The 20533-nt window shown below is 36.9% G+C and overlaps 1 protein-coding gene across 4 annotated transcripts in view; it reads left to right on the forward strand.

Annotated features, from left to right (window-relative positions):
- Positions 1-20533, forward strand: part of KATNAL1 (katanin catalytic subunit A1 like 1) — a 264986-nt gene that overhangs the window by 37745 nt on the left and 206708 nt on the right. For all 4 annotated transcript variants that reach the window (XM_074216118.1, XM_074216117.1, XM_074216119.1 and 1 more), the window contains exon 2: positions 2851-2899. The gene's annotated coding sequence lies outside the window, so the exon portion shown is untranslated. The remainder of the gene's footprint in view (positions 1-2850; positions 2900-20533) is intronic.

Here is a 20533-nt window from a genome sequence, read left to right on the forward strand (position 1 = left end):
AGAAATTGCCATTGAATTCTTAATTGCCATATCTGATGATCTTTTTATTGTGCGGCACTCTTGAGTTTCTTGATTGCCTTTGTTGGGTTGTCTTCTATATTGCATTGTGTGTGACTACCTTCAAGCCTCCTCTTCTCAATCTATTGGTGACTTTATCATTTCCTTCTTTGTAGGTGATTTCTAGAACTATTTGGTCCTAGTTTTTCTCCTAAGCTGTGGGATCTCTTGAGCTGTATATCCCTTAGCTTTCTCAAAATCAGAATTCATTCTTTTCAATCCCAAACTTCCTTCTCTTTGTTGAAGACAAGATCACATTTCCATTGACCTAGTTTCCAAACTTGGAATCATGCTCACCCCCTCCTCTCTCATGGCACCCCCACCATCAAATTGATTCTATTTCCAAAGTCTCTCTGTCACCCGCCCCCTTGTTTCTCCTCTGGGTGGATAGTATGCTATGTGTGTGGATTTCAGAAAACATGATTTTGAAGCTGACACTTTTTAACTGTGTGACCCTGTCAAATAACCTCTTTAAGCCTCAATTTCCTCTTCTGTAGAAGGGGGATAATCACAGTATCAATCTCACAAACTTGTTCTGTGGATAAAATGAGATAACATGTGGAAAGTTCAATGGCAGAGTGGATAGAGTACTGGATTAGAGTCAGGAAGACTCATCTTCTTGTGTTTAAATCCAACCTCAGATTTACCTACTGTGTGACTCTGGCAACTCTTTTCACTCTATTTGCCTTAGTTCCCTCAACTGTAAAATGAACTGGAGAACGAAATGTCTGACTACTCTATTATTTCTGCTAAGAAAAATGCAGTTATAAAAAAATTAAGACTGAACAACAACACCCCATGTTTGGTTCTACCTAGACAATCGATAGGGGTCACAAAGGGTCATGTATGTGACTGAAAAAAATGACCAAACATGGAAAGTGACAATATGGGAAGTGTCTTGAAAATCCTAAAATGGTATCATCATCCATCACTATCTACTCAGAGGATCACCTTTCTAGTTCAAGCCCTCATTACCTTTCTCCAGGAGTCTTCTGATTGGTTTCCTTGCTTAGATGCTCTTGCCAAAGCAATCTGTCTTCCACATAGTTGCTAAAGTGATTTTTCTAAAGAGCAGATCTAACCATTTTACCCCCACTTCCAATAAATCCCACTGATTCTCTGTTGCCCCATGGAGCTTATAAATTCCTGTCTCTTAAAATTATTTGGAGCCTGGCTCCAACCTATCTTTCGAGACCTGTTTGTTGCTGTTCAGTAGTTTTCAGTTTTATTCAATTCTTGGTGACCCCATTTGGAATTTTCTTGGTAAAGATACTAGAGTGGGTCAATATTTTCTTCTGCAGTTCATTTCATAGATGAAGCAACTGAGGCAAGCAGGGTGAAGAGACTTGCCCAGGGTCACACAGCTAGTAAATATCTGAGGCCAGATTTTCTTTTTTAGTTTTATTTATTTAAGGCAGTGGGGTTAAGAGTGACTTGCCCAAGCTCACACAGCTAGACAATTATTAAGTGACTGAGACTGAACTTGAACTTGGGTCCTTCTGACTCCAGGTTGGGTGGTGCTCTATCCACTGTACCTAGTTGCCCCCTAAGGGCAGATTTGAAGTCACAAGGATGTCTTCCTAAGTCTAGGCCTGCTCTGTATCTACAGTACTACCAAGCTGCCCACTGGTTAGGTTGTTTTATATATTACTACCTTTTATACATTCTTTGGTTTAGTCTACTCATTATCTTGCTGAGTCCTTCACATAGGTTTTCCACTCTCTTCTTTGTCTTTGCTCTGGAGCCTTCCTGATGTCTGAAATGCTCTCCTTAAAACCTCTAGTTTCATGCAAAACACTATTTTTCTACAATGTAGAATCTACTTGAAGCATTTCCTGTTCCTTTATAGTCCCACTCCCTAAAAAAATTATAATTTATTTTATATACGTTTGTATGTATATATATATATATCTCCTCCAGTACAAATCTCTTAAAGATAGGACTTAATAATTTTATAATTTATAATAACATTTATGTAGTATTTTGAGGTTTGCAAAGTCCTATAAAACTGAGAGGCATTGTCCTAAATACTTTACAAATGTCATTTCATTTGATCCTTACAACAACTTTGAGAAGTAGGTTCTATTATTATCATCCCATCCCTAGTTTACTCATGGAGAAACTGAGGCAAGCAGGGTGAAGTAACTTGCCCGAGGTCACGCTGCTTATAAGTATCTGAATCTGGATTTGAACTTGGGTCTTCTTGACTCCAGACTCTAGTACTTTACCCACTGTGCCATCTAGCTCCTTCCTTGATACTTTATTTTTGTGTTTATACCTAGCTCATTTGATACATAGTAGGAATTTAAAAAGGCAGCTAGGTGATTCAGTGGATAGAGCTCCAGGCCATCTCCTGAATTCAAATCTGGCTTCAGACTCAAAGCTGTGTGACCTCGGGCAAGTCACTTCACCCTGGTTGCCTCAGTTTCCTCATCTGTAAAATGAACTGGAGAAGGAAATGGTAAACCACTCCATTATGTCTGCTGAGAAAATGGAGTCACAGTGAGTAAGACTGACTCAACAAATAGCAAGGAATTTAAGTAAGTGCTTGTTACTTAGTTATGAGTTAAGTATTCTCTAGGCCATCTCACTAGTTAAATTATAAGTTTTTTGAAGGCAGGGACTGTGCAGGTTATCATAGTGAATTCTAAAAAGTTTTAATTTTGTTTAATTTTTATTGCTTTGCCTACTAAATAATTGTTAAAAAAAACACTGCTTTGTTTAGATTTGGAAACCAGAAAATGTGTTCGAACTTGGTTCTGCTCATCATTTTCTTTTTTTTTCTTTTTATAGGTGGGGGAGTCATTTGCAGTTAAGTGACTTGTCCAGGATCATACAATTAGTAAGTATCTGAGACTGGATTTAAACTCAGATCCTTCTGACTCCAATGCCCATGCTCTATCCACAGAGTCACCTAGCTGCCCTTATTTTCTGTAACTGTGAATTTACCTTAAAATGAAATTAAATCAAAGGAACAGTTCCAACAATGAATTTTAATTGTATAAGATATTTACTTAGAATGTTTCACTCCACAATCTGACATTTATTCAGCACTTTAGGGTCTACATGACTTTCTAATAATATTATGATGAGCTGGTCTTTAGAACTGAAGCAAGGACACCTTCCCTACTGTTGAAAGGGATAATTTGCTTTAATTTCCTATCCTGGCAGAGTCCGATTGGTCAAGCCGATAAAGAAAAGGGAAAGGTCAGTGGATGTGTGGTTTGTCAATCTGACTCAAGAGCTGAAGTCAATTTCATTTTATAAATCAACTATCAAATAATGTTTATTGAGCTTCTAGGGATATGGCAGAGTGATAAATATTATGGGACTAAAGAAACTTCTCAAAGGTATGATGGTAATAATGGCTAATATTTCTGTAGGACTTTTAAGATTTATAACACACATTAAAAAAAAAAACTTGTCAAGAAGTAGCAAGAGTGGAGGCCAGCCACCCTTTATTTTTTTGGAAAGGAAGGGGTTTTTTTTGTTGTTTGTTTTTGTTGCCTATATTAGGTGTTTTAATAAATATTTGTTTTAATTTAAATTACAACCCAACTGGGGTGGCAAAGAAGACAATAATATCCAGATAGTATAAATACTCTTTACTTCCAGGTGGCAAGGTGGGTTAAAATGAGAGGGAGAAAACCTGAGTTCAATTTCCTCCTCAGAAACTTACTAGCTGTGTAACACTGAGCAAGTCACTTGAGTTCTGCCTTAGTTTCTTCCTCTGTAAAATGGAGGTAAAACTATTACTTAACCCCTCAAGGATCAAGTGAGATAACATGTATAAAACATTTTGCAAACCTTGAATCATTTTGTACCCAACATCATTATTACCTCTAGAACAAAATAGATGTAGCATCCCTCTGGAGGAGCAGCTATTCAGGTTTTTTTTTTTTTTTAGTTGGTTTCTAGTAGGGAGAAGGGGAACATTTTGGATTTAAGGTACTCTGTGTCTTGAGCTTTTAAAAAACTGTAGCTTGAATCCCTACAGGCCAGCAAAGAAACACAATTAGCTTAAAGCAAAGACATTTATTGAAATGGCATCTTATGAACCACAGTAACAAAACATTCTTCTCTTCTTTCTCTATACAAATGGATCTTAAAATGTTATTCTTGGGCCCTTGGGAATCCCTGAGACTCTTTCAAGGGATTCACAGGGTAAACCATTTTCATAATAATACTAAGACATTATTTGCCTTTTAAAACACTCCTCCCTTTTCCAATTACACATCTTTGTGAGCCCAGATTTTCTTCATATTCTTCAATGGATTTTCTTCATATAATTCAACCAAAACAGCATATTGCAACAGATTGAATGCAGAAGCAGATATGAGAATCTATCAGTTTTCTATTAGGTCAGACATGAAAGAAATTTGCAAAAATATTTAAAACAATGCCATTCTTCTCACTACATTTTTATTTGTTTTGAAAATATAGTTATTTTTCATAGAAATGTTATGTTAATGTTATAGATTTATTGCTATTTTTAAATGAATAAATATTTTTTGAAAATCAGTTTTACTATCTAATGTGGTAAAGATCAATAGATATAATCCATATAAAAAAACTTTTTGGGCTCCTAAATTTAAAAAAAAAATAATTAATTTGTTTAAGACAATTGGGGCTAAGTGATTTGAACTCATATACTCCTGACTCCAGGGCTGGTGCTCTATCCACTACGCCACCTAGTTGCCTTGGGCTCCTCAATTTTTAAGAATATAAAGGGGTTCTGGGATCAGAAAACATTCCTCCATATTGTGCTTGTAATTTGATCAGCTCTCATGGATTCAGGTATTATTGCTATACAGACAGCTTGCTGGTGCATTGGATAGAGTTAGGAACACTTGAGTTTGAATCTTGCTTCAGACACTAGTTGTGTGACCCTGGGGCAACTTATTTCATCTCAGCCTCAATTTCCGCTTCTGTAGAAAGGAAATAATACCAATTTACAAGGGGATTGAGAGGATCAAATGAGATAGCATCAAGTCTTTGTAATCATTAAATAGTCATATAATGCTAGCAATTATGTTATTAATACTCCTCCCAAACTAACTAATCTATGGAATTTGTTTTCCACAACTACTCATACTATTAGCTGGAAGAGTAGGTTCACAAAATACATGAGTAGAGAGCCATACAACTTGGAGAATATAGCTTTTTAGTGACTTGAGGAGACTCAAGCATAGTCGTCAAAGTTTTCCCCAAGCATCTTTTACTAAAGCATCTGAGCAAAATTCACATGGTACAATACTTAGCCCCAAAACTAAATTCTAGGCTTACCATAGTTGTGGATCTACCCTGTCCAAATAGTTGATTGTTTGGTTAAATAAATACCATTTTACAAAAATCTCATAGGTTACTTGTCTTGGTGGTTGTAAAGACTGGCCCCAGCCCAAAGGTGATAAAGAAAAAGAAAGAGGAAAAAAGGGAATTTGAGTTTTGTTCCTTAGAGAGAAGACTTGGTCCCCAGAGAGCTCCTGAGAAACCAAACTACCATAGGTAAAAATTCTCCTGTGTTGCTGACACATCTAGGGCACCTCCAATTTCTCCACTGGAATTCTAGAACACAACTAGGATATTGTTTGTCTTTTCTACCTCCCAGTTGGGTTGTGAGTTAAATTCAAACAAACCTCGATTAAAGCATTTAGAACATGCCACGATCCACATTCTAGTTTGAAGCTGAATTTGAACTCCAGATATGTTGCTGCCTTGATTAAATAGATATAGTTGATTATGTGGAGATTTCTTGTTCATCAGAACAATTTTCTAATGGCCTGCAATCCATAAATACACTAGGCATAATCTAGATCTACATGAATTAAAAATTAAAAAAATAAAAACCTAATATGAATTCCCACAGTGTGCTCTAGTTCCCTCAATTGTAAAATAGGTATAATAGCATCATCTGCCTTGAAGAGTTGTGAGGATCAAATGAGATATTTGTTTAAAAAAATAAGTGCTAATATATAGTGCCTTATGCAGTATGGGCTATATAAAAGCTTATTCTTTTTCTTCCTTCTTTGGAGTTGAACTACCATTCTTCTCTTCTCCAAAGAAGTCATGGCTTTTAGTGCTGGTTACTTATTACTTGAATGGAAAGTTGACTTTATTTTATTTTTTTTTTAGATTTTTGCAGGCAAATGGGGTTAAGTGGCTTGCCCCAGGCCACACAGCTAGGTAATTATGAAGTGTCTGAGGTTGGATCTGAATTCAGGAACTCCTGACTGCAGGGCTGGTGCTCTATCCACTGTGCCACCTAGCCACCCCTGAAAGTTGACTTTTTAAAGCCTACCAGAGGCATGGTTTATTTTTTTTTGTCCAGTTGCCCTGTAATTCCTTCAAGGAAAATTTTCCTCCTTGAGAAGAGACTTAAAAGTGAAAATTCTTCTTTGCCCTTCCTATAAGACATCAACACCTTCTTTATTTATCCCTTTATCTTCTGTGATTTCCTATTTGGGCTGGGGAGGAAAATCAACTGTTATGATATGTTCACTCTCTACTTCATATAGGCTCCTCCGTTTGACTTTTAAAGTCCTTTGAAATTTGGCCACAATCCACCTTTCAAGTCTAACGAAACTGACAGGGGACTTCATTTCCTATCTCCATGACTTTTCATTGGTAATCCATCATTCCAGGAATTATACTATCTCTTCACTTCGACCTAGTAGAATCCCTTACTTCTAGACTCAATTCAAATACCATATTTGACAGGAAACCTTTATTGATAACCCCTTCCCCCAATCTCCCTTTTTAAACTGACTTGTCTTTATTCACATGTATGTATATAAATACAGATACATATATGTATTTCTCCCTCAAAAGAATGAAAGCTTGACAAAATAGGCCTTTAATACCTATGATCATTTGATTGAATATATTTTCACAGCTGATTTACAGGCATAAACTCAATTTCATATGTACAGAAGATAATTATGTGTAATACCATTCATAAGATACCTGCTAATCTGTTTGAATGGGTTTTCTTGTTAGTGTTAATGGCTTGCTCATCTATGTTTTTACAGGATTCTCAAGTTTTTTATTTTTTATTTTTTTAGGTTTTTGCAAGGCAATGGGATTAAGTGGCTTGCCCTAGGCCACACAGCTAGGTAATCACTAAGTGTCTGAGGTGGGATTTGAACTCAGGTACTCCTGACTCAAGGGCTGGTGCTTCATCCACTGCTCCACCTAGTCGCCCTTCAAGTTTTCAATAAAAAAATTTTTCTTCTTTGGCAGCTGAAGGACAGGAAGGAAGATTTTTGTCTGTGGGGTAATTGATAAACTGACTTTTTCCCCCTTCTATTGAGCAGATGAGGGGAAGAACAGGTGTGGTGTAACATGGAGGAACTTATCTGACGGTTAAAGGGATAATGTTTTTCTCTCACTCACCCAAGTTATCAATTTACACAGATCCTCAGCTCAGGTTTGGAAGCTTATACCTTCCCTAGCCTACAGAAATATCCAAATTCCTCATTCTACTAAAGAAAATTCATTCTACATTGCACTCTAAAAATGCTGTGGGGTATTTGAAATCATATAGTTTTATTCCACTTAATTTTAATTAATGAACCTGGGGGAAAAAATTCTTCCGAAGTCAGTATTTTGAAAAGATAACTTAAGACTTTTAGAAATGCTGCTCAACCCACTTGTTGGACTCTAGCTTCCATTTCTTGCTTTTGATAAAAGTTTTAAAAAAAAGAATTACTGATCAAAGAAAAGAAGAAATTGCTAAGCTTGCTACTTAGAATGCAAGTCCTTACCACTCCTCTCATATAGTGATTGCTTCATTTTTCTATCTGTATCCCCAGCCTAAGACAGTATCTGGCTCAGTATATATTTAATACTTGATTAATTATATTGATCTCATAGAAGACACCTCACTCCTGAGTATTTGACCTTTTGTTTCAATTGATATGATCATGATTTTTTTTGTGGGGCAAACAAGTTGAACTTGGTGGGTTAGCAATGCTTGAGTTCAAATACAGCCTCAGGTACTGATTAACTGTGTGACCCTGGGCAAGATTGATTGATTTTTGAGGCAAGATTGTCTCAGAGGGAAGGAGAGGAAGAGAGAGATAAGTCAGAGGCCATCTAAAGTCTAACCCATACCCAAACAAATGTCTACTATACCCTGCCAAATGATCAGCTAACCTTCAGTTGAAGATATCCAACAAAGGGGGGAACCCACCATTTCCCTGGATAGCCCAATCTACTTCTGAATGATACTGTTTGTTGGGAAGTTTTTTTCTTATAGTTTCAATACTAAATTAAGTATGTCATCTTGTTGATGTGGATATTATTCCCTTCAATGATGCAGATCCCTATCCTTCCCATCCACACTTGCCTGTCCTATATAATTTGTTCATATCCTCTGACAAATTTGCCACCATCTGATCTGCTCAATGAGGGGGAGAGGCATGATTTCCTTCATTTCTTCTGGCATTGCAATGGACTATCCATTATATTGAAGGCCATTTTTACTTATTATCTTTGTTATAAGGGTTGCTGGGGTTAAAGAATTCATCACCAAGTGGCCAATTATTAATGGGTAATGAATCTCTCCATACTTTGTGCAACTGATCCATGGGAAAAAAATGCATATTCTGATGTCATACTTTGTATTCTTCTGGGATAATTGCTTTAACCTTCATGGACTCAAGATTATCACCATGCTATTGTGAGACATAATGGGAAAAAATGTTTGTTTCCCAAATATAAAATCTTAAATTTACCTTTGTGAAACTTCCACCCATTGTTCCTAGTTGGGCCCATTAGGTCCAAACAGAATATATTTTCTAATGACTTTTCTAGTTCATAGACTTTTAGGCAGTGTAGAGAAACATCCCCAGGTCCTTCATTTGATCTTTCTATGAAATGATCTCAAGGCTCTTGACCACCCAGACTCTTTTTAGTATTTTTATCTTTGTCAATTAAAAAAATTAAATTCTTAAACATCAAAGAAAAAATACAGCAGAATACTCAGAATTCTGTATGAAACTATAAATCTCCATAACCCTTGATTTAAAAAAATATTAAATTCTACACTTTGCTTTCAAAACTGCTTTTCCTTTTTGTTCTTTTTTCTTCCTGTGCACTTTTATCATTTCTTACTGTGTAATTCCTCAATTGTTTAAGAGGCCATATAAAGAAATATTACATTGCTTTTATTTTTTCTCTTCAGTATCAAGAATTTTTTGGTATTACATTTCCTAGTGGGGGCAGTTGCGTACTTCAATGGATACAGCACCCAACCTGGAGTCAGGAAGAACTAAGTTCAAATTTGACCTTAAGATACTTATTAGCTGTGTGACCTTCGCTACTGCTTCCCTGTTGTGATACTCACATCTAGAAGAAAAATTTTCTCTGTCAAATTCCTTCAACATTTGAAGCATGAAATAATCATTAAGACATGTCAAGAATTTATTAACTGTCCTGATTATTAGGTGTTTGAAATATGGAAGGCATAGTCCTAAAGAATTATATATGTGCATGTATGTATAAATATACCTACATATGGATATTCATATTTACACACATAGTAAGTATAATGCAGAGTAGATTTTAATAGGGCTAAAGGAAAGCTCCAGAAAGAGTTGGAAAATTCTAGGAGTGATAGATTATGTATTTTTCTCTCACTTAGGACCTAGAACTTGGTAGATGATCAATCTGAATGAATGAATGAAGGTATCTAGGTTCCCAGGTTCCCAGACAGACTTGTAAAGTCTTGCTAACCTATAAACTATAACCTTATAACTTATAAGGTTGCTATCATTGAACAACTTAGCTGGGATTTTTATTACAGAAACCAGGTACTTATTATTTTTATTTTTTTGAATTTTAGTATTTATTTTTTCCCTAATATATTTACACACACACAGACACACACACACACACACACACACACACACACACATGTATTAGCTGGAGCAGCTAGATAGTGCAAAGAATTGAGCTCCAGGCCTGGAGTCAAAATTTGGCCTCAGATACTTCCTAGCTGTGTGATCCTGGGAAAGGATACATACTTAACTCTGTGTGCCTCAGTTTCCTCAACTGTAAAATGAGCTAAAGAAGGAAATGGTAACCCCTCCAATATCTTTGGCAAGAAAATACCAAATGGAGTTATGAAGAGTCTGACTAACTGAAGCAACTGAATAAAAACAAAATATATTAGCCATCATTATTATTACTCTTACTTGTGGCTTCTGTGGGGTTTGAAGAAGACTTACATCATGGTGATAGATGATATATAATATGGAATATTTGGAGGCAGGAACCCCAGAAGCCATTCCTAAGCCATGGATTTATTCATTCTTTTATTTATTTATTCATTCATTCATTTATTTATTCATTTATTCACTCTTTTAAATTTCTTTCACATCTAGTCTTCAGTTTCTGCTTTGTAATTCTTCATTGGGTCTAAAGAATATATTCAAAAATTTTTTTTGGTTTAAAATGGAGGACTGGAACAAATTCTGCAGCTCTGTTTAGAGTCTTAAGGGCCTATAAGATGGGGCCCTATGTGTGTTTCAGACACATGGTTTGACAGAGAAAAGAATCCAGTGAATGAAAGTTTAATAGACTTGTTAAGCTGCTTGAAATATGCTCCCCCTTGGCATGTCCTGTGACTCTCCCAAATACGAGAAGAGGAAGTCCCTAAAGCACTGACTATTGCTTTTGCAGATTGAAATGCTGCTTCCAAATGCATGGTGTTCTTGACCTTCTTATGCACATGAGACTTATTTAATGTTGTATGAGCAAAGTGAATTTTTCATTTAAGCCTACATACCTGAATTTTGGAATAAAATGCTTGCTTTTTGCAGATATGAACCTTTGTCCCAGATGATTCTAGTAACAAATCAGAGAGTGTAATGGAAACTTCAATAATAAGAATTTAAAGACTTTAGGGCCCCAAATATCCAAAGTTGTTAGGTCAAGCCTTGGCTGGATTACCTACTCTGCCACATGGGAAGTATCAAGAACAGACTTGGCCTAAATTCCAGGGCAATGGTTTAGATATGTGGTTGGTAGCATTGTCCAAAGTGAAGCTTAGGATGTGGCTGATGTCATGTTTAAGTTCATAGAGGCTTATATTTCCTAGACACCCTTCCTTCCATTCATACACACTTATACCCCAAATTGTGTAATAGGTCTCCAAGGCAAGCCTAGATTCAAGATACTTAGTGGTTCCATTTTTATTAAAAAAAAAAAAAAACCACATTACTCATAGGCCTTCACTGATATGCTTATGTGTCCTAGTCAACCAGATGATACAATTCAAGGCAAAGTCATTCAAAGAAATAGTATTTGTAGATGGAGGGGAAGCTTTGTACTTTATATCAGTGATCTTAGACATAATTTAGGCCAAGTTAAGAAAAGCAATAATAAAACATCTTTCCTATGAAATTGAGGCACACTGTCCCACAAATACATAGACTACCACTGAAAAGAGTGGATAGAGAATAAATTTGACCAGCCCACACACCTAGATGGACAAGATCCAGGGACACTGAGGGCTGCTCAGTCATATTATCATGTTGCTTCCATTGGGTCTGTTCCCCATCAATCTCAAGAGGGTAGTCTGTCTCTCTCTTTAAAGCTGAAACAGTTAATGATGCCTCAGACCAAGACCATCTCTCCACCATTCCCTGTGGGCTTCCCAGCTTGACAATACCATTACCCCTACAGCTTCCTCCTTCAGTAGGTGAGTTTCTTACCAAACCTCCATTGTGGAAATACCCATCATGTATCTTCAAACCTGTATCAGCCTGTGACATCCCAGACCAGTAGTGCCAAACACAAAACTGTACATAAGGGTCCTCTCGGAAACTTCATATTAATATTATCTGATTTATTACTACAATCATCTAAATCAAAGGTTCATATCTGCATTAAAAATTTAGAAATTCAGATAAAAAAGAAAAATTCACTTTGTTTATATAACATTAAATAAGATCATAAGAAGGTCAAGAACACCATGCGTTTGGAAGCAGCATTTCAATCTGCAAAAGCAATAGAGTCAATACTTTAGGGACTTCCTCTTCTCTTATTTGACATAGTCACATATTATCTTTGATTTATTGCATTTTTATCTATTTTGTTAAATATTTCCTAATTATGTTTTGATCTAGGTCAGGGCATAGTTGGGAGTGTTGCAAGTGTCCCAAGCCACCACTCCCCTTTTCCTCACTCTTCCTACTCCCCTTTCAGTTTCCTTTTTATTAGGCAGTTAGGTGGTATAGTGAATAGTTAGGTCTGAAGTCAGGAAGACCTGAATTCAAATCCAGCCTTAGATACTTATTGTGGTTTATCCTTTGTTTTCAAAGAGGACTAGGGATTTCACCAGGGATGGCTTGATTTGCTTCTGAATTGGATTTAAGTGAGGCAGAATTGCACAAGACCACTAGCCTTACCCTTTCTTCCAGAGTCATCAGAGTACAACAGCAGTGGCCTAGAATACTTGGATGACCTTGGCATCTCTGACATCTGACCAAGCTCCAAGAACTCCACAATGCCTACTTCAGCAGTCTTGATGGTGTTGGAACAAATTGTTCTCATTTACATCATTCCACCAGAAACCTTCACATGCTTAGAGCAAACATTTCCCTAACTCACTAAGGGGTTTGAGGCCTGTTGGTTACCATCTACTTAGTTTAGCTGTATGCAAAGATGGTTTATGAGAGTGTGGCTGCTGCACATGCTAAACCTTCTTGTAGCCAGAGGTAAGAGATAGGTGAAAGGTGGGCAGCAAAAGAGGTTGAGTAGCCCTGAAAAAGACTAACTAAGCCTTCACACCAAAGGTGCTGGTCCTCCTGCTGACTCTGAGAAATCACATAACTTTTCATTTCTCTCAATTTCTTCTCTTATAAAATGGGGACAATAATATCTCTCAGGGATGTGAAGCACAATGTTTGCATATAGTAAATGCTGTATAAATGTTAATTATTATCAACAATGACATTCCTTCTAATTCAGAGAAAGAGGTTGATAGAGTTAATACTTTAAGACATCAATATCTTATCATCTTTTATTATGGCTGCTTAGGTAGGATGATGATATTTGTCCTTCATTCTGGAAGAAAACCATGATATCAGGAGAGGTAATACCATAACAGGCTCACGAATTGGATTTAAGTGAAGGGCAGATATGCTAAGTCACCAGCCTCACTTTCTCCTCCAGAGCCATCTGGGTCGATTGGCCAGATATGAATCAGGACAACCCTGGAAGTGAAGCAATCAGGGTGAAGTGATTTGCCCAAGGTCACACAGAAGTAAATAGCAGGAGTCTGGGGCTGGATTTGAGTCCCAAGGTTAGTGCTCTAACCACTGTACCATCTAGCTATATCAACTGATCAAAGATTCACTATCTACCTACATTAAGTTAAGAATTTTTAAAAATTGGTCAATTAATGTAAACTGATGAATTTAATACCATCAGGAAAGGTAACTTAAAAGACAGTTGTAGCATTATGATTTTGACTTCACCAACCTGAACCTGGTAAATCTGAAGCAGTTTTACTGTGTTTCTCTGATTTTTTTTTTCTTTTGTGAAATTAGACCAGACCTAAAAAGTGTAAGTTGTATTCTTAGATACCTAGGCAAATGCATGTAGACATCTCAAACCAATATTATAATTGGGCCAATCTGAGGAGGATACAGAGATAATTTAAGATGTAGTATCTACCCTTTTATTCATATATATGGATTGGATTGGATCTCTTTGTTTCCTTCCTTCCAACTCTAAAATTCTCTGTGATCTTTACAAACCTCATGTGTCCCATGCCTTTTGCAGAATTCAGTGATTTTCAATGGGGATTATAGATTTTTTTTTTAATGTGAGACCTAGAAATATCCACTAGCTGACCCAATAAATTAGCATTTATTAGTGCATTGACCAAAATGTATGAGAAGAATGTTTTATTAAAAGGAAAAATGATAAACATACTCTGCAATGGGAAAACCATAGCAACTTATGAGCCTTCAATTTCTCTCCCTTTTTCTTTTACTTAAAAGCATTCATTCCTCTAGTGTCACCATTTCAGGATAATAAACTTATAGTGAGGGCCTCTCTAGGCATCAATAGCTTCCAAAATGGGAGGTGGGCTCCTAGCATTCTTTGTCCATTGATTTTTTTGCTCATCACCCTTCCCTAGCATGAACTTAACCCCATTCTTGTTAGTCCTGTTCAACTCTTTGTGATCCCATTTGGGATTGTTTTTTGGCAAAGATAATGGAATGGTTTGCCATTTCCTTCTCTATTCCTTTTACAGATGAGGAAACTGAGGTGAACAAGATGAAGTGACTTGTCCAGGTTCACACAGCTAGTAAGTATCTGAGGTCAGATTTGAATTCCGGAAGACTCATCTTCCTGACTTGGCCTTTCCCTCTATTCACTGTGACACCTAGCTGCCCACTCATTTCTTTCCTCCTCCAGAGTCATCAGGATCCAGTGGTCAAATATAGATCAGGCTAACTGATGATGGCCTTGGATGCCACCCCGAGCATATCACGTTACCTTGTTTGCCTCAGTTTCCTCATCTGTAAAATGAACTGGAGAAGGAAATGACAAACTATTCTAGTATCCTTGCCAAGAAAATGAGGTAATGAAGTCATTCCTGTACAATTAGAAGCTGAGTCCTGAAGGGTATCAGAATCTCTAGAACAGAGATATTTATATCTAGAAAGTATTGCAAATATAAAGAGCACCTTGAGCAAAGGCAGAGATGGAAATGGAAGACAGGATGTCATGAAGATCACCCCCACCCTCAATTAAATATCAGATTTAGATTGGAGAAGATGAGGTCCTAGAATCTTTTTGTTAGATCTGGCTCATTTTATAATTAAAAATATATATATTCTCTGGTTTAGGGCAGTTACAAGGTCACCAACTTTAAAGCAAACAATCAAAAATAAAGCCTTACTAATTCAATCTATTAAATGACATAATAGACTCAGCAGCAGAGTTATGTTTTAGGAGACCAAGGCTATTTTTCTAGCTGTGTGTGTGTGTGCACACAAAAGGAAGGGTAACAGAAGAGGGGGAAATCTTTGCCCCAACAGCCACAAACAGCACAGGGCCCAGGTGCTTTGAGGTACAAAGAATCTCAGAATAAGCAAGCACCCTGTTGAACTGAAAAGAACAGGACAGATGTATGAGTAACTGGTATAACTGCCAGACTTAACTTCTGCAATTTTAACCTTGGGGGAGGTGAGATGGATCTGTACCACTCTACTCACTTATCAGGGGCAAAGGATGACCTGAGGTAACTGGATGGGGATGGAAGTTCAGGGTCTGGGGGCAGGAGCCGATCTGGAACCACCGGCCCCCCCAGGAAGGAATGTAGCAGCTGGAGGCTCTGAAAGGCTCAGGAGCTCCTGCAGCTGGCAGGGAGAGATTCCAGATACGTTAGGCTAGTGGAGCGTAGCCAGCAGTTACAAATGAGGGCTCAAGTTTCTGTCGTTGTCAAGTTTCCTTCAAGTTTCTGTTTTGTTTCATGAAGAGAGAGCAGACTACCTTCAACGGGCCAGACCACTGATGTAGGTTGTGACCATGACTCGGAAGAAGCCTTTTCCCCTTTTATCTTCTGAGGCTCAGTAATAGACTAATCCTGTTTTCCTGGCTCACAGATTTTGCAATTTGAATTTCAGTTGGTAATTCCCACTTTGCTCAAATCCAATTCACATGTTTGTCATGGCATCACCTCCCTAATGTCTTGGTCCTTTTCTAGAACAAACAGTACCAATAACTGGTAGTTATACTCAATGCTTTATTTTACTATTATATTAAATAATAAATTATACTTGTTATATTAAATACTTGTTATACCTAGCAGGGCACTGGTAGTGCCCATACTTCAAATAAATTTATAATTTCTAAGATGTCTTAAAGTTTTGATAGTCTTTGAGATCTCCAAATTCACTTAGTAGCCTAGAAACCACTTCCCACCTTTCCAGATAACTTGCAGACCACTAGGGGGAACAGTGTAAGAGATTCTGAGGTCATTGTCCAGCTGTCAAATAGGTTAATTTCTTTTCACATCTAGGGCCTGAATAGCCAAAAGAGCTAAAGGTCCCATAAGATGATGGACTCTTGTTCAGCAGCATGATTAAGTATAAGGCATAGGTGGTGGTGTTGTTCTCAAAGAGGACCAATGACATCAGGAAGTCAATTCCCTGACTTGGAAGTGAATTAAATTTTAGTGAGACAGGGTTGTGCAAAGTCACCAACCTCATTTGCTTTTCTGAAGCCATCTGGATCCAGTGGCTAATCACAGATCAAGACAACTGGACAATTCTGTGGGAGACCTTGCCCTTTTAAAGCTAAGGTCTTTTCCAGACCTCAGTTTGGTAGAGGCAACATCTATTCAGTGCTTAATGCTAGGTAAGAAATGAGGCAAAGAATGGCCTCTTTTACCTAGTGAAAAAAAAATCATCTGGGAGGAGAAGACCCTCAGGGTTTCTGGCCAAAACAGAAATAATTATTATTTATACTCACTTTCAGCCAATCTCAAAAATGACCAAATGAGGCTTGAACTGGGACCTATTGTACACCAATCAATGAGAACCAGATTGTGTTAGATTTTAAGGCATGGTCCTTAAAAAACAAATGTAGCCCATAAACCCCAAGAAATCTTGTGAGGGTTTTGGTGATCAAAATTTATATTCCTTTCTGGCAGAGCACCTGTAAGTAAGGGTATGATTTCTTATTTGGACAGAGGGATTTAAGAGAGAGAGGAGGGAGAGAAGGAGGGCAGAAAGATAAGAGAAGGTAGGTAAGAGTCATCCTGGAAATAACAGGTAGAAAGTAGAACTGACCCAGTCCTAGGACCTTGACCCAAAAGACTAGAGAGGTATTTACTTCCAAGCTGTGGTAATTGAGAATAACACAATTGGTAGTAATGTAGGAGAAGCTGGTGCTTTGGAAAGGTCTATTAGAACTACAGAAGGCACAGTGGATAGAGTGCCAGGCCTAGGTAGGACATTTACTAGCTATGTGACTAAGGTCAATTTGTCTCAGTTTCCTTATCTGTAAAATGATCTGGAGAAGGATGGCAAACCTCTGCAGTATCTTTGCCAAGAAAACCCCCAAGTGGGGTCACGAAGAGTGGGCCACTACTGAATTGACTGATGACAACAACTAGAGCCAAGGTTCCAATAATACCATAATTGTTGATGCTATGGCTCAGTTGAATGAGGAGATGTTAGGGTTGGCATTGATGAGACAAACATGATAATTAGGGTGTTGATAAGATATGTGCATAAATATGATATGAAATGAAATATGACAAAGGCAGAAGGGAAGAAGCATTTACTATGCATTTACTATGTAGTAGGAGGTAGGCGCTATTATTATTTTTATCTTGCAGTTGAAGAAACTGAGACAGACAGAAGTTAAGTGACTTGCCCAGAATCACATGCCTGGTAAATTCAGGACTCTCTGACTCTGCACTATGGCGCCACCTATCTATCTCTATAAATTGCTTAAATTTAATAAGGGAGGAGTTGATGATGTTTGTTCTTTCTTTCTGAAGAAGACTATGACATCAGGGAAGCGATATCATGACAAGTGTATGAATTATATTTGAGTGAGGTGGGGGCTGTGCTGAGTGACCAGTCTCACTTTCTCTTCCAGAGTTCTCTGGGAAGAGTGACCAGATTTGAATTGGGATAACTGGAAGGGGTGCTGGATGAGAGACAATCAGGGTTAAAGTGATTTGCCCAAGGTTACACAACTAGTAAGTGTCTGAGGTCAAATTTGAACTGAAGTCCTCCAGACTTCAGGGCTGGTGTTCTACCCACCTACTAGGTTGAGGTAAGACTTCTTGGAGGAGATGGTATATGAAGTTAATCTTGACCAAAGAAAAGCGTTTCAACAGTTGTTGGTGAAGAGAATGTGTTCCAGGCAGTCTCAGGGAAAAGTCAAGATAGTCTGGTTTTGGCTGGAATGGAGGGTGGCTTAGTGGGAGTAAAGAGAAAAGATGCAGTAAAGGTAGGTGGGAGCCAAATTGATTAGAGTGCTTGAAATACTAAGTGAAGCAGTTGCATTTTTTTTCCTGTGGGTAATTCAAGTTATGGATAGTTTTTGATCTGGGGAATGATCTGATCAGACTTGTACATTAGAAAAACTTTTTTTTGGCAGCTGAATGAAGGATGGATTCCAATGAGGGAAACATTACAGGCAGAAATGCTAATTAGAAGGCTATTACTACAGTGAGAGGAAATGAGAGTAGGAATTAGGGTGGGTGGAAGCACCCTGAATAGGAAAATATTGTTCTTCTCATGTGAAAAAGAGACTTGACCACAAATTGGATTTTAAGGAAGAAGGAGAAAAATATCAAAGAAGGTAACATCAAAGTTCAAAACATGAATGCCATTTACAGAAATAGGAAAGTCAGAATGAAGACTAGGTTTTGTGGGAAAGATAAAAAGCCCAGGTCTGTGAGTGTCAGGTTTGAAGTCTGATTTTGCCTGGGACATTTCTTGCCAATCTGGAACCTATTGACCTTATTAGAACTACTAAGTATCCTGTGGTTTATTCATAACTTTTCATTACTTGTACAAATACAAACATCAGATTTGATTTTATTATTTTGAATTTTTACCTTTTTTTAGAACCAAATTGCAATTAATATAAGCCACCACACAAATTTCCAGTATGCTTATTACTAGGGAAGCATTCTTAATACATTTCTGTTTACATTTGTAAATGATTTAGTAATATCCGAATTCCCTAGTTTTAAATGTAAATAAAATATTGAAAATATGTCTTAATTTAATCAGTTTGAAAATAAATGCTCATGTGTCTAACTACATTTCTAAATATTTGAACAATATTTAAATATTCTGTGTCATGTAAATTTAGAGATGTGTCACTGTACACAAATGGAAAATTGATTCTGATTTTATATAAAGGAGTTATAGAAAGAGCACTGGCAGATTCTAGACCTTGGTTCTATTTCCTCTTTAGGACTTGTACAACTTTGAACAAATCTTTCCAACTTATTGGGTCTCCATTTATTTTTCTATAAAATGGAGATAATAATACTTGTCCTAGGTTTTTCATTTTTGTAACCTTTACAATAAAATAAAATGTGAATTATGATGATGCCAAAGGAAAAATACACTCAAAGGGAAACATACCAAATAATACTAAATTTTATTTATGTTGTTTTGATTCAGTTGTTTTCAGTTGTGTCCGACTCTTTTGTGACCCCATTTGGAGTTTCTTGACAAAGATGCAAGAAGTGGTTTGCATTTCCTTTTCTAGTTCATTTTTACAAGATGAGGAAATGGAGGCAAACAGTGTTACATGACTTGCCCAGGGTCACATAGTTAGTATCTGAAGCCAGATTTGAACTCAGGAAGATGTCTTACCACTTAATGCTCTGCACTCTTGTCTACTGCAACACCTAGCTGTCCTAATGTAATTTATATTAAATACTTAACAAGAGGACTAAGATAAACAAGATTTTAATATCTGAAGAGATCAAAAGTCATGAGAATGTGAGTTATGAAGTTGGTAACAATTTTTCCGAAGAAAGTAGAAACTGAATGAGGATTGTAGCACTTTTCCAAAGATTAAAGACAAGTTGGAAGAGGGAATGGAAAAGGGAGAGGGGAAGTTCATCCTTAAACAGTTTAAAATCTCAGGAAAAAAGGAGCAAGGAAACTTTATGAATTAATATTAATTAAGTTAAAGAGAACAATGGGACCAGAGCAAATATCCAGAGAAAAAGAACCCACTAATCTGGTTTTTCATTTTTTTGCAAAGTCACACAGAGGAGGGAAATCAGCCTTCCCCACACCCCAAAAGTCTTTGTTTTATTATAAACTTAAAAAATAGCAGCAATCATGAATATTTCCATATACATAGAATGAATTAAGAGATGTATATGAAATCATGAACTTCTGTTACATATTAATTATTTTTAAAAGTATATGTTAAATTTAACAAGGTAGTAGCATTATTCTGCTTATCTACGTTTCCTTATGACCTTCTTTTGCTTTCTTCTTTATAGTTAAAAATATTTTAGAGACTATTTCCCCCCCATTTCTATCACTGTCCCTCTTTACTTCCTCCATGACTTTTATACCCACCAAAATAAAAATTCTCACTTGTGACAAGTCAATTTAGTCTAAATTAAATCAAACCCAGAATTTATGATTAAAAACAAACTTGTGATCCTTGACTTCTATGTAAAGAAGTGAGAAACACATTTTTTCTTCAGTCTTCTGGAGTTATGATTGGTAGCTGATTAGCACTGTCTAATCATGAAGACCTAAGTTCAGATCCTACCTCAAATACTTACTAATTGTGTGACCCTGGGCAAGTCAGTTAACTTCAGTTTCCTCATCTATAAATTGGGAATAGTAATACCACCTATCTCTCGGGGTTATTTTGAGGATCAGATGAGATTATATTTATAATATCTAAATGATATTTAAAGTGATATATTAGTATAAAAATATCAATATAT

The sequence above is a fragment of the Macrotis lagotis genome, chromosome 1 (assembly GCF_037893015.1).
Source record: "Macrotis lagotis isolate mMagLag1 chromosome 1, bilby.v1.9.chrom.fasta, whole genome shotgun sequence".
NCBI classification, from domain to species: domain Eukaryota; kingdom Metazoa; phylum Chordata; class Mammalia; order Peramelemorphia; family Peramelidae; genus Macrotis; species Macrotis lagotis.